The sequence below is a fragment of the Bombyx mandarina genome, chromosome 13 (genome assembly GCF_030267445.1).
Source record: "Bombyx mandarina strain Sakado chromosome 13, ASM3026744v2".
Taxonomy (NCBI): Eukaryota; Metazoa; Arthropoda; class Insecta; order Lepidoptera; family Bombycidae; genus Bombyx; species Bombyx mandarina.
In genome coordinates, this window is record NC_143220.1 from 12,054,275 (window position 1) to 12,069,981 (window position 15,707).

Here is a 15,707-nt window from a genome sequence, read left to right on the forward strand (position 1 = left end):
TAATTACAATCACCTTGAGCTAACAAATATTGTGCGAACTACAACCACGGATCTTTTTATCGAAATTCGTTTGAATCGATACTTTATGCTGACGTGTTAGGTCTTATTATCTACAAAACTTAATACCGTTATTGTCTATCTTTTTTATCTTTGTTTTTGTTTGTATTGTAACACGAGTGCCATAAGATAATTGTTAACACGATAGCAAATATCACTAAGGATAAATTTTAATAAAATTAGATTTAATTTCTGTTGTGTTATTACTTTTAAATTAATAGTATTGATTTAATTAAAATTACGTTTACTGTTTTGTTTCGCCTTTGTTATTGTCACTGTATTATTTTCAATATTTCGAATAATAATAATAGCTGGGAATAAGTCACAAACGATCATCCAGCCTCAATTTACGATTCCGTATGTTATAGATATTGATAAACCTACTTATATATGTTTAAAAATATACATGTATGGATAATAAATACCTAGACGAAGATCACACAAATCTGTTCATCACACAATGTTTGCCCGATGCGGGAATCGAACCCACGACCCTCGGCGCAACAGTTAGGGTGACTAACTACTACACCATCGCGTCAGTCGTTACAGTTTTAGTGTTCATAGATGACCACGAGAGATAATTGATATTGAAATTAATTGAAAAACGGAAACATGGGATTCGTCGATGTGAAATGGCAACTGTTACAAGGAATTATCAATTTATTTTAAGCTTTGTAATCGATGTTCAGTGTTCAGCATTAATGGTTTTCGTTCAAAATGGCGATCTAATTAATGATGGGTTTATGAACACCAATAACAGGAAAACATGGACAAGAACAGTGTTAAATAAAATAATAAGGAAAAATGTGGAAGATGCCTGTCTATATCGATGATTAACTGATCATAACTATACAACATATAAACAAATTTTTTTACTGCCCTTGTAGACAGATGTACATGTAGTTTTTTTTACGCTGTACTTTTTTTTGAGGATTGAAGGATAACTGGTGGCCCAGAGGCCTTTCCAGTTTCACCAGGACAGGTGGGCGACAAAGGCTCAGCCAGGAGGGAGAGATTTACTCACAGCTGGCCAAGCGCCTCAACCTGACAACTCAAGAGCAGCTGCTTCCCGAATGAATCTACTACCGGATCGGAATCGCGACCCGCTGAGAAGATCTGGCGAGAAACTCAGCGGGCTGATGCATGGGTCAAGTTGGACGTCGAACTCGAGTTTGACGAGTACGGCTACCAGAGTCCCTAAGGCTACTGCTAGTGTTAGAGCCGAAGGCGTCTAAGGCGTTATTGGATGTGATAGATCCATAAGGTGATCGGTGCCATTAAACATCACAAAATGATCTAGAACACTGCGACCTAGATATCAAATTTATAACAACTTGGATGAGATAGCGGGTCTCGCCTAGTTTCTTATGTGAACGCTCAAACAAAAATGATACAAACAGCAGATGTGGCCAATATTACTTTGCGCAAACACTCAACGACAGATCGCGGAAACTCTTTGATTTATACGTCATATTTTCGACCAACAAAATTGAGTTAAAAGTTGGCCAAATTACCGAATTCAAAGGTCCCCGTGTCAAGTATACTTCGTTAGAACGAACATTTTATTAGTGTTGCTCCCCGACTCGGTAAATTCATCGTGACTTATTTCTTCGGAAATGTTTGCGCTCGTTCTAAAAACAAGGTTGTACTTGACGAAGGAAAATATGTTTCGTTTTTGAAGTACACTAATTTCTTGATCTATTGGATTAATACATGTGACTTACGCTTTTTTTTCAAAGTGTCGAAATAATGAATAATTTTAGAAACTGCTTGTAGTTTAATAAAATCGGTCTAAAGATTTAGTCGCTTAATGAAATATTACGATTAATACTTTTATGTTCTGTAGGTGTATTACTATTACTATTCTTTTTTTTGTTGCCCCTTATTTTTTTGTTACATTTGAGAGTTCGATTTTGCGTTTTGCTTCAAAAAATCCGCGGGCTCCGATTATCGTTTCATCAGTACAGGGTGTGCGTTCCAAAGTCTATTTCAGCTAAATAATACGCGTTGTCTTCGATAAAAACCCAATTGAATTAAATTTTTCGATAGGAAGGCCTATTCCTGAATTAATTCAAAATGTTTTAAGTTATATAGTATATGTAACGGAACATACATCGTTTTGAAGTTCAACTTAAAAATAAAATATAGGAATGGGCTATATTTAATGAGTTCGTACTTATTAAGTTTAGTATTAGCCATTCAAAAGTTACGTCATTTACCTTCGAGACTTATCATCGAAAACAGATAGATCGTAATATTAACATTATTATGTTTTTATCGTGAATGATATTAATTTATAAGTTTCCTGATGGCATAAAAAAGCAGTCATGCGTTCTGATATGAAGGATGGGACACTCTTTTACAATTTAATTAGGACTTTACGTCACAGATTTAGTGTCTGTATTCACATATATTTTCTCTTTGGGATTCGTTAAACACTAAATCATCTACGAAAATAGTGATAAAAAATCAATTGATTGCATTATCCTCCTGTACTCTCTCATATCGTTGGGAAGCTCTCCATATGATAGGTAGGATTCATGAAGTTGCCTTTTTACAATACTTGCTATTTGAAAAGTAATATATTTTTGACTAGCAATAAATATTTATAAAAACTTTAACTCTCTGTATGCTAAATGGCACCTTTTATTTTTCTTTTTTTTCTACCTAATTTGAGAGCCTTGAGAGGCTATATCAGCGTAACTTTAACTAGTAGGTGAGCTTACGGGGCTCAAACCTGACGATGTTGCTAACACGAACCCTAGCAAGAGCCGTGTTTCGCAGAATCTACCACCGGATCGGAAACGTGACCCACTGAGAAGATCCGGAGAGAAACTCAGTGGGCTGTGAGGGTTAATTTACTCGTTGAGCACCCTTCGTCGCAAGCGTCGAGTAAGTAAATACCTAATAATCACCCGACATTTCAAGACAATCTAATTTAAAGCCTCTAAAAGAGTAAATGCTTTGATTTTCTTATGTATCCTTTTTATGGACGAAGATCCCGGATGATGATCCCGGAAGAAATTTCTTAGTACTCTAGATTCCACTCACCTTTAATGAAGATTTTGGAATATGAAGGGGCTTAATAAGAAAATTTGCATTTTTAAAGAAGGCTTGAAAATCCTTTGATACAATTCTATCTACAAGTACTGCGTCCCCTTTTCGACTGAATTTTCTTATTTACAATCCATCTATTTTAAAGGATATTATATTCATGAGGCCTCGAGAACAATCCTCTTACTAGTATATTGATGACAAAATAATGCGATTGTTCAGAGGAAATAAATAATCACTGGACTCTTGTTCTTAATTATATTCAGTGTTGAGTTTCAGAGAGATTTAGTTTTTTTATTTCCACAAAAAAATTTGAATGTTACCGGAGAGATTCATTTTCATTTTGGCCTAGATTTGGTTCCTTCTTTATGTAAATAACAAAACATATCAGAATTATTTAAAGAATGAGTCACTAAGTAACTTTAAATAGAAATGCAGACAATTTTGTTGATAATTCTGTCAATGACCTTTTTCATAGGTGCATAGCAAGCAACTATTCGGGTTATATTTGCTTTTAAAAAACTATTTTAAGTATTGAAAGCGCTGAAACTTGTCTTATTTGTTTTTTTTATTTTTATTGCTTAGATGGGTGAACGAGCTCACAGACCACCTGGTGTTAAGTGGTTACTGGAGCCCATGGACATCTACAACGTAAATGCGCCACCCACCTGAATGAAATCGCATAACTGTTTTCCAATTAAACGCCTGATGTAATTAAAGAGCAAATATAATTTCGTAAGCGTATGCATCATTTTTATTTTCAAAAGTGAAATCGTATGTAGGTCGACGGTTCTAATATTATTTAGGGAATCTCAAAAATACACCACAGTATACTTATTTGATATATTTTTCAACTACAATTAACCCCAAGTGAGTTTTCTCAAAGACGCAGAAATACTTAATCATTTCGTCTTTTTCACATCTCGTATAATATCGTACATAATTCATGTGGCAAGTTTCGGTAAATTAGTTTTATTTTTGTGTCACGTTGGTACGGCACGATTAGATCTACACGTGAAGAAAGTTTTTAACGAACGCTGTTTTGTGATAACGAGGAGCGACGAGGAAATCGAGGGAGATAAAGTTTGAAAAATAACGCGACACTAACAGCTGATGCCTTGGCTGTGTGCGAGTCGGGGCCGGGAAATGTATGGAAATGTTTTGATGATTTCAATTTCCTTGTGATTGCATTTGTTTTTTAAAATTCTGCTGTTAGGTATTTGTTATTATCAAAATATACTGATCTTAATCGGTTGTGAATTATTTAGTACGATCATATCCCGGTCAATGACAATCTTACTCTTCGATTTTTTTTATTATGCATTTTATGACCTGGTAACTAAGACCTTTAAGTCATGTCTTTTTTTTATGAAAAATGATAATATGGTGTGAAATGAAATGAAATGAAGATGATTAATTTGAGACGTTAATCAACTGGGATGAAATTAAATAAAATGAGATGAGATGATATGGGATTAAATATAATCTCAGTAAAATGGTGGTCATTTACTGAGATTTTTTCAGTGGACTTTTTGGAGGATCCCGAGAAGTTCCGTCCAGCGGCTTTGTTTCATTTTCCGACATTTGTGCACTTTCACAGATATTAAACTCTTAATAAACCACCGTTATTACACATTTAAACCTGAAGAAACACTAAACAGACAAAATAAAACAAATCACACAACTTCACTTCTCGCGTTCCCACCAAAAAGTCCCTTACCCGTCGAATTGTGAATTATTCGTAGCATATATTCCATAAATACTGTTACATTTAAACTTTCCTTTTTTTGAACTTTTTAATTATTTTGAATTTGGAACACGTATATTATTTTAAAAATTTCATTCGATTTTGCGCCATTTCACATAATTAGTTTTTCGTGATAATTATCAAATTATAATATGGAATGGTGTGTTAAAGAAAATAGTAACAGAGCTTATGACTGGACTAGGTATTTACGTAGAATTCATTTAACGTTTAGTCGCCATATTAAGTAAAAATATAATTAAAATTACCTTACGATTTAATTTATGAATAATCCCAATATTGTTTTTAAAGCCGCTGAATAATTTCGATTGAATATTACGGAGTTGATTTCTGAGATAGATCACGGTTTGTAGTTGGTCGGATTATGAAAATTTAATACGACTTTGCCTTTACTTCGGCTGGTAGCAATGTCCCAAATATCGAATGCCTAAGTAATATTTATCTAGAAACAGAATTTGCAAGTTCAGCACAAATAATCTTGTGGTTTATGCCGTGATCTTACTGACCTTATTATCATAACATCTACCCGTTAAAAATACACAAACAACAGTATTCGTTTATTTCATTGATAGCTTTTGTATAAGTAGGATAATACATTAGCGTGCAGTAATACATTCTTATGTCTTCGATTGAGGCAGTATTAAATTCTGTTGTTGATAAACGTAAAATGACTGGAATGTTACTGGTTCTAGTTCTGTTGGTTGTAGCTTGTAACAAAAGATGCAATTATCCGGTAATGGACACCAAACATGCCGCGTTTCTGGGTAAAAGCTCCGCTCGTATTTCAAAAGTTGAAAGCAAAATCTTGTAGACTCCTCGGTAAAAACTTCGAGTTCTGGTTTTGTGTTTTTATTTTAATTCTTTTGTCGACCTTAATATTTTTAATCTTCAAAAAAATTATGCGTTCATGTACCAGAATTTGAAAGAAGTTATTCGCATTAGTAGAAAAGTAGGTTTATTTCATTTTGAATAATTTGAAAGAAATATTTAGCAGCAATACTTAAAATGTATAACATTAAAAATGAGGGCTACAATAGGTTGAGATTAGTTACTCATTTTCTTCCATCCATCGCTCCAAATATAAAAATGTTCTAAAAGTATAAAACCTTTGATGATGGAAAGATCGGTATTTTTTAGTTATAATTTGCATGTTATTTTCAAAGTTTTTAGTTTGTTCACGCTGGCGAAATTAGATTTGGTTAAATAAAGATGAATGCAAATGTCAGTTATCGGTTATCATTATTATGTTAGGAGTGGTGTTTGGAAATAAAGATTTTGGTGTTAAAATCCACTAGTCTTTGCCCTACATATATAATAAAATATTTGGCAGCAATAATAAAAAATGTTACACTAAAATGAGGGTTTCAATCGGTACAAAGCCCCAAGTACTATAATATAAAAAAATCTAAAAGTAAAACATTTGAATATGAGGGAATTACATTAATTCGTTTTAGCAATGACATTTTATATAGTTTATAGAAATTTGTGAATTTTCCCGATTATTATTATAATTACAAATTCTTTTTTAGCTTTTTTAGGTGGATTTTTCTTAATGTAATGCGGGTTATTAGCAAATTCAGCAGTTTTTGAAATTATAGAGAGATTCCAAAATTCACGTGTGACAGAGACAGCACATGTTTTACAGTACTATGCGCTATTTTGTAGTCTGTTTATAGGAGATAAATCTTTTTTTTTTTACTCAAATAAATAACAAATACCAGTAATAAAAGTAAGTCAAAGAGTAATGCATACAATGAATCTAAATATCTAAATATTTAGGTGTCAGTGAAATAAATGAATAAAAGTGAAAATAAAACTAGATATAGATATCAACCAATTTAGATAAATCATTTTTTTTATTTGATTAAAATAATTTTTTTATTTGATTAAATCTTCTTTTTTCGTCTACTCCTTGTCGTATCACTCTTGTCAGAGCGGTCCTGGTCGTCATTCAGTATCATTGCTGTCGGTAGATGTTATGCGCTTCACGAGCAATCGCCACTTCTCTAAAAATTTAATGATTCAATACAGCATTTCTAAAAAACTTGGAGATGCTGGGGATCGAACCCAGGGCCTTTCACATGCAAAGCGAACGCTCTACCACTGAGCTACATCCCCTTGTGCCTTAGAACTAGAAAAAGTTAACCAAGATGAAATATCTCACAAAAGAAACAGCATTTGTATAAACATACAATTATGTGGCATTATAACACATGCTTAGTAATTAGTTAAGAATACTTCATAAAATTGTAAACATAACGTCACATTGACTCAAGTATCTGAGTACTAACAAACAAAACAAAATCGAAAGTGAAACGCTATTTTGTTTGCTTAGGCGACATTCCGCTTAACACTGGTGCTATACACTTCATATTCACTTCATATTATCATTTTTCTTATAAACAAATATGCATATATAAAAGATAAGGCTGTATGGTATGACACCTATGCCATTCCAGTTGGAAAACTGTTACGAGTGGTGTTAAAATCCACTAGATTTTGACCTACAGTCCCACATATATTTGGCAGCAATACTAAAAAATGTAATACAAAAAATTAGGGCTCCAATCGGTACAAGGCCCGAAGTAAAAAATATATTCTAAAAGTAAAATATTTAAATATGAGGGGATTACGATAACTCGTTTTTGCAATGAATAAATTTTATATCGTGACCATTAAGTCTATAATTTATAGAAATTTGTGAATTTTCTCCCTTATTATTATAATTACAAATTCTTTTTTAGCCTTTTTAGGAGCATTTTTCTTAATGTACTATTAACAATTGCAGCAGTTTTGGAAATTATAGAGAAAATCCAAAATTCACTTATGAGAGATGCAGCACGTGTTTTACAGTAGTATGAGCTATTTGTAGTCTGTTTGTAGAAGATAAATTATTGTTATTTTTTTTCCTTTAAGTAAATAAAAAATATCAGTAGTAAAAGAGTAACGCATACAATAAATCTAAATCTTTAGGTGTCAGTGAAATAAATGAATAAAAGTAAAAATAAAACTCTAGATATCAAGCAAATTAGATTAATCATTTTTTTTGGTCTACTCCTTGTCGTCTCACTCTTGTCAGACCGGTCGTTTTCGTTATTCAGTATCATTGCTATGGGCAGACGTTATGCGCTTCTCAAGCAATCGCCACTTCTCTAAAAATTTAATGATTCAATTCAGCAGTTCTAAAAAAACTTGGAGATGCTGGGGATCGAACCCAGGGCCTTTCACATGCAAAGCGAACGCTCTACCACTGAGCTACATCCCCTTGTACCTCAGAATTAGAAAAAGTTAACCAAAATGAAATATCTCACAAAAGAAACATAGCATTTGTTTAAACATTGAATTATGTGGCATTATGACAGATGTTTAGTAATTAGTTAAGAATACTTCATAAAATTGTAAACATAACGTCACATTGACTTAAGTATTTGCGAGTCACAAATAAAATAAAATTGAGAGTAAAAGGCTATTTCGCTTAACACTGGTGGTAGGACCTTTTGTGAGTCCGCACGGGTAGGTACCACCACCCTACCTATTTCTGCCTTGAAGCAGTAATGCGTTTTGTTATGAAGAGTTGTAACTAACTATAATGAGACCTTAGAACTTATATTTTTTTTTTTTTTTTTTTATTGCTTCAATGGATGGACGAGCTCACAGCCCACCTGGTGTTAAGTGGTATGGCCCATAGACATCTACAACGTAAATGCGCCACCCACCTCGACATATAAGTTCTAAGGTCTCAGTATAGTTACAACGGCTGCCCCACCGTTCGAACCGAAACGCATTACTGCTTCACGGCGGAAATAGGCGGGGTGGTGGTACCTACCCGTGCGGACTCACAATAGGCCCTACCACCAGTGATTACGCAAATTAAAAATTTGCGGTTTCATTTTTATTACACGATGCTATTCCTTCACTGTGGAAGTCAATCGTGAACATTTGTTAAGTACGTATTTCATTAAAAAAATTGGTACCCGCCTGCGGGATTCGAACACCGGTGCATCGCTACATACGAATGCAGCGGACATCTTATCCTTTAGGCCACGACGACTTCAAAGAGATATCTCAGATATATCAAGATGGGTGGCGCATTTACGTTGTAGATGTCTATGAGCTCCAGTAACCACTTAACACCGGGTGGGCTTTGAGCTCGTCCACCCATCTAAGCAATAAAAAAAAATCTAATTTAATTAACTATAAAATATTATATTGTAAGCTGACATAGAGGATATAAACATTATACACCGGGATTTTATGGTGATTAGATCAATCACGAAGGTAGGGTGTGTTGATGACATCGATATGGTTCACGATCATTACGTAAAGGTCACATTGGATCATTGAAGGTAATGGGAAATCGATGGGTCATTATTTATTTTATTTCTATTATGTGAGAGCCATGTGGTGCTAATTAAGTTTTACGATTGATCGAAAAAGGACTGTGTTGTAAGCGTTTTAACGACTCTTTTATCGTGGCTAAGTGCGCGAATGCTGGAAGTGGTAATCTATTTGCCTTAGATTTTATATCACTTTGACTCTCTCTCCCAGTACAGTCTGAAGCTTTCCTTTCATGTGAGGGGCTACCGATTCTAAACTGGATTAATACGGATAAAAAAAAAACCGCGTAAAATGACATTTTTATTGTCTACTTTATCTTTTCAAATTTGTTATGATTATTTCCAAACCCTCAGACGGTCATCGCTCACCTAGTATTAAGTAGTTTTTAAAAACCCATGATCGTCACGACGTGAAGGCAACAGTTTATCTAGAGACATGAGGCTGAAGTCTTTAGTAGATAACACACTTGTGTTACCTAATTAAGACTTCAGCCTAAACTATACTTATAATAGCCTTATACTTATAACCAAATAATAAATAAAAAACAGGGAACAAATAACGCACGGTTATCCGGCCCCAATTAAGGATTCTACGTATATAGATAATAATCAACTAGACAAGGAGTAAAAAAATTTGTTCATCATACGAATGTTTGCCCGATGTGGGAATTGAACCCACGACCCTCGGCACAACAGTCAAAGGCACTAACTACGGCACCACCGAGTCAGTCACCAATCGTTATTATTCTCAAATACATATAACCTACTATATAGTATTGTCTTCTTAAAAACGGAACTGTCTTGCAATTCCACTGATTTATTCTAGACTAGCTGTACCCGCCCGCTTCGCTTGTTTTAAGACGGAAAGGGGAATTTAACTTTTTTTTTTATAAAGAATCTATAATAACGACAATAAATAATAATATTAATTTTGAATGCCCACGAAGCGGGCAGGTACAGCTAGTCTATTTTTGTAGTCTGTTTATAGGAGATAAATCTTTTTTTTTTTACTCAAATAAATAACAAATACCAGTAATAAAAGTAAGTCAAAGAGTAATGCATACAATGAATCTAAATATCTAAATATTTAGGTGTCAGTGAAATAAATGAATAAAAGTGAAAATAAAACTAGATATAGATATCAACCAATTTAGATAAATCATTTTTTTTATTTGATTAAAATAATTTTTTTATTTGATTAAATCTTCTTTTTTCGTCTACTCCTTGTCGTATCACTCTTGTCAGAGCGGTCCTGGTCGTCATTCAGTATCATTGCTGTCGGTAGATGTTATGCGCTTCACGAGCAATCGCCACTTCTCTAAAAATTTAATGATTCAATACAGCATTTCTAAAAAACTTGGAGATGCTGGGGATCGAACCCAGGGCCTTTCACATGCAAAGCGAACGCTCTACCACTGAGCTACATCCCCTTGTGCCTTAGAACTAGAAAAAGTTAACCAAGATGAAATATCTCACAAAAGAAACAGCATTTGTATAAACATACAATTATGTGGCATTATAACACATGCTTAGTAATTAGTTAAGAATACTTCATAAAATTGTAAACATAACGTCACATTGACTCAAGTATCTGAGTACTAACAAACAAAACAAAATCGAAAGTGAAACGCTATTTTGTTTGCTTAGGCGACATTCCGCTTAACACTGGTGCTATACACTTCATATTCACTTCATATTATCATTTTTCTTATAAACAAATATGCATATATAAAAGATAAGGCTGTATGGTATGACACCTATGCCATTCCAGTTGGAAAACTGTTACGAGTGGTGTTAAAATCCACTAGATTTTGACCTACAGTCCCACATATATTTGGCAGCAATACTAAAAAATGTAATACAAAAAATTAGGGCTCCAATCGGTACAAGGCCCGAAGTAAAAAATATATTCTAAAAGTAAAATATTTAAATATGAGGGGATTACGATAACTCGTTTTTGCAATGAATAAATTTTATATCGTGACCATTAAGTCTATAATTTATAGAAATTTGTGAATTTTCTCCCTTATTATTATAATTACAAATTCTTTTTTAGCCTTTTTAGGAGCATTTTTCTTAATGTACTATTAACAATTGCAGCAGTTTTGGAAATTATAGAGAAAATCCAAAATTCACTTATGAGAGATGCAGCACGTGTTTTACAGTAGTATGAGCTATTTGTAGTCTGTTTGTAGAAGATAAATTATTGTTATTTTTTTTCCTTTAAGTAAATAAAAAATATCAGTAGTAAAAGAGTAACGCATACAATAAATCTAAATCTTTAGGTGTCAGTGAAATAAATGAATAAAAGTAAAAATAAAACTCTAGATATCAAGCAAATTAGATTAATCATTTTTTTTGGTCTACTCCTTGTCGTCTCACTCTTGTCAGACCGGTCGTTTTCGTTATTCAGTATCATTGCTATGGGCAGACGTTATGCGCTTCTCAAGCAATCGCCACTTCTCTAAAAATTTAATGATTCAATTCAGCAGTTCTAAAAAAACTTGGAGATGCTGGGGATCGAACCCAGGGCCTTTCACATGCAAAGCGAACGCTCTACCACTGAGCTACATCCCCTTGTACCTCAGAATTAGAAAAAGTTAACCAAAATGAAATATCTCACAAAAGAAACATAGCATTTGTTTAAACATTGAATTATGTGGCATTATGACAGATGTTTAGTAATTAGTTAAGAATACTTCATAAAACTGTAAACATAACGTCACATTGACTTAAGTATTTGCGAGTCACAAATAAAATAAAATTGAGAGTAAAAGGCTATTTCGCTTAACACTGGTGGTAGGACCTTTTGTGAGTCCGCACGGGTAGGTACCACCACCCTACCTATTTCTGCCTTGAAGCAGTAATGCGTTTTGTTATGAAGAGTTGTAACTAACTATAATGAGACCTTAGAACTTATATTTTTTTTTTTTTTTTTTTATTGCTTCAATGGATGGACGAGCTCACAGCCCACCTGGTGTTAAGTGGTATGGCCCATAGACATCTACAACGTAAATGCGCCACCCACCTCGACATATAAGTTCTAAGGTCTCAGTATAGTTACAACGGCTGCCCCACCGTTCGAACCGAAACGCATTACTGCTTCACGGCGGAAATAGGCGGGGTGGTGGTACCTACCCGTGCGGACTCACAATAGGCCCTACCAGCAGTGATTACGCAAATTAAAAATTTGCGGTTTCATTTTTATTACACGATGCTATTCCTTCACTGTGGAAGTCAATCGTGAACATTTGTTAAGTACGTATTTCATTAGAAAAATTGGTACCCGCCTGCGGGATTCGAACACCGGTGCATCGCTACATACGAATGCAGCGGACATCTTATCCTTTAGGCCACGACGACTTCAAAGAGATATCTCAGATATATCAAGATGGGTGGCGCATTTACGTTGTAGATGTCTATGAGCTCCAGTAACCACTTAACACCGGGTGGGCTTTGAGCTCGTCCACCCATCTAAGCAATAAAAAAAAATCTAATTTAATTAACTATAAAATATTATATTGTAAGCTGACATAGAGGATATAAACATTATACACCGGGATTTTATGGTGATTAGATCAATCACGAAGGTAGGGTGTGTTGATGACATCGATATGGTTCACGATCATTACGTAAAGGTCACATTGGATCATTGAAGGTAATGGGAAATCGATGGGTCATTATTTATTTTATTTCTATTATGTGAGAGCCATGTGGTGCTAATTAAGTTTTACGATTGATCGAAAAAGGACTGTGTTGTAAGCGTTTTAACGACTCTTTTATCGTGGCTAAGTGCGCGAATGCTGGAAGTGGTAATCTATTTGCCTTAGATTTTATATCACTTTGACTCTCTCTCCCAGTACAGTCTGAAGCTTTCCTTTCATGTGAGGGGCTACCGATTCTAAACTGGATTAATACGGATAAAAAAAAATCCGCGTAAAATGACATTTTTATTGTCTACTTTATCTTTTTAAATTTGTTATGATTATTTCCAAACCCTCAGACGGTCATCGCTCACCTAGTATTAAGTAGTTTTTAAAAACCCATGATCGTCACGACGTGAAGGCAACAGTTTATCTAGAGACATGAGGCTGAAGTCTTTAGTAGATAACACACTTGTGTTACCTAATTAAGACTTCAGCCTAAACTATACTTATAATAGCCTTATACTTATAACCAAATAATAAATAAAAAACAGGGAACAAATCACGCAAGGCTATCCGACCCCAATTAAGGATTCTACGTATATAGATAATAATCAATTAGACAAGGAGCAAACAAATTTGTTCATCATACGAATGTTTGCCCGATGTGGGAATTGAACCCACGACCCTCGGCACAACAGTCAAAGGCGCTAACTATGGCACCACCGAGTCAGTCACCAATCGTTATTATTCTCAAATACATATAACCTACTATATAGTATTGTCTTCTTAAAAACGGAACTGTCTTGCAATTCCACTGATTTATTCTAGACTAGCTGTACCCGCCCGCTTCGCTTGATTTAAGACGGGAAGGGGAATTTAATTTTTTTTTTTATAAAGAATCTATAATAACGACAATAAATAATAATATTAATTTTGAATGCCCACGAAGCGGGCAGGTACAGCTAGTCAGTAATAAGTTGATAAAAGCTGATATTTTAAATTTAGCGTTTTTGATCATTAGCGTCCCCACATCGATTCTCATCATTAACGCCCCCGTAACTAGTATAGGGAGTCCAACACTAATATAAATATTAGCCTATATATTAATTACATGTATTTTCTGCATGGATACCAAGTTTCAAGTCAATCGGACGCATGGTTCAGTAGTTATAACGGAACATCCGTAAAAACCACTGTTGATTTATATATTATTATAGGTATAGATTATGATATATAAGTAGATTCATATACTAAAGTAGAACAAAGGATTATTCGCTAAAAAATCTTGTATTCTATGTCCGTATTATTAGTTATCGCCGTAAGTGATAGAAGCGTAAAATACCTCAGTATTACGAACACATATTATCAATAAATCCTCCGATACTCGATGATGTATCGTTCATTATTGGAAAAAGTAAGCATGCTGGGGTCATGTTAATAAAGCTGCCACCCTCGTTAAGCTTACAGAAAATAAAGTATCAAATAATATTGAACGTATGAAGCCAGTTTTATTTATATTTAAAATTTCGGTATTTGCTATCATTCGGCAATTGTTTAGTCAATAATATTTATATGACATCACGAACCTGGTATGCGTTTTGGAGGGCGACCATTATGCATATACATATAGAATTAACTAACAATTAGAGATCTTGTCCTATTATAATTGGTAATAGATCGGCCGTGAGCCTAATGCAAAGTCGGAAACCTTATAAATATATAATTCATTATTTAGGCGTAGTCTGAAGTTGGACGGTAGGTTATTGACTTTGACATTTAGGACTTGGATCTCTTATCTCATTTGGGCACCGATAATTGTATTGTGGTGTGTAGGATTTAAGAGCTATGATTTAATTTAAAATAAATTAGAAAAAAATATAAAGAATTTATAATATATCATATTTTTTGCGTACCCGGATGAAAGAGCTCGCGGTCTACCTGGAGTTAAGTGGTAACCACAGTTCATGGATCAATGTGATTCAGGTCTAAATTTCAATTAAAGGGTATAAAGGTTTGTAGGTTCAAGCCGGAATGCCTATTTCGTCACGCATTACATTATCGAAGTAAGATCGATACTCACGGGAACCTACAACTGGAAATAGCAGAACAGAATTAGCTCATTCTTCTGAAAAATAATGAGCGTTATCAATAAAACACATTATTTTATTAGTTTGTTACTATTTGGAAATGCTATTAATGGAGCAATTTAAACTAGTTAATTAATTTTACAATATTTCAAACTTATTACCTTTTGTAACTACAGAATTGTTTTTATTTATTTATTTTTTATTGCTTAGAGGGATGGACGAGATCACAGCCCACCTGTTGTTAAGTGGTAACTGGAGCCCATAGACATTTACAACGTAAATGCGCCACCCACCTCGAGATATAAGTCCTAAGGTCTCAGTATAGTTACAACGGCTGCTCCACCCTTCAAACCGAAACGCATTACTGCTTCACGGCAGAAATAGGCAGGGTGGTCATACCTACCAGTGCGGACTCACAAGAGGTCCTACCACCAGCTAACATCAAAGTTAACATAAACAGTTCAGTTAACATAAACAGTTACCATCAAAGATGTTGTTTCATTTTACGTTGATTTTGTTCTTAAGTGTTCCGTTAACTCTGAAATTCCCTTTTTTCAATTAAAGTAAATTGCTACGTAAACAATGCTAAATGCCACTTACGCCATTGTTTGATACCCCGCTTAACCTCTACTCAAGAAATTAATTTCCAATGTGAATAAACATTCATTAAGTTGAGTTCGCCGCGAGGCTTCAACATAAATTTCTTATTATGAATATGGTTTCTCTGTAGCATTAATATATTTGAACAAATAACGTCTAG

General features: G+C 34.2%; 4 non-coding genes across 4 annotated transcripts; all 4 read right to left on the reverse strand.

Moving 5' to 3' along the window:
* Positions 1 to 6,922: 6,922 nt before the first annotated feature.
* Positions 6,923 to 6,994, reverse strand: TRNAA-UGC (transfer RNA alanine (anticodon UGC)). Its single transcript has one exon. It is a non-coding gene; the product is annotated as a tRNA-Ala (tRNA).
* Positions 6,995 to 8,069: 1,075 nt separating this feature from the next.
* On the reverse strand, positions 8,070 to 8,141 carry TRNAA-UGC (transfer RNA alanine (anticodon UGC)). The gene has a single exon. It is a non-coding gene; the product is annotated as a tRNA-Ala (tRNA).
* Positions 8,142 to 10,571: 2,430 nt separating this feature from the next.
* On the reverse strand, positions 10,572 to 10,643 carry TRNAA-UGC (transfer RNA alanine (anticodon UGC)). Its single transcript has one exon. It is a non-coding gene; the product is annotated as a tRNA-Ala (tRNA).
* A 1,075-nt stretch (positions 10,644 to 11,718) lies between these two features.
* On the reverse strand, positions 11,719 to 11,790 carry TRNAA-UGC (transfer RNA alanine (anticodon UGC)). The gene has a single exon. It is a non-coding gene; the product is annotated as a tRNA-Ala (tRNA).
* Positions 11,791 to 15,707: the final 3,917 nt, after the last annotated feature.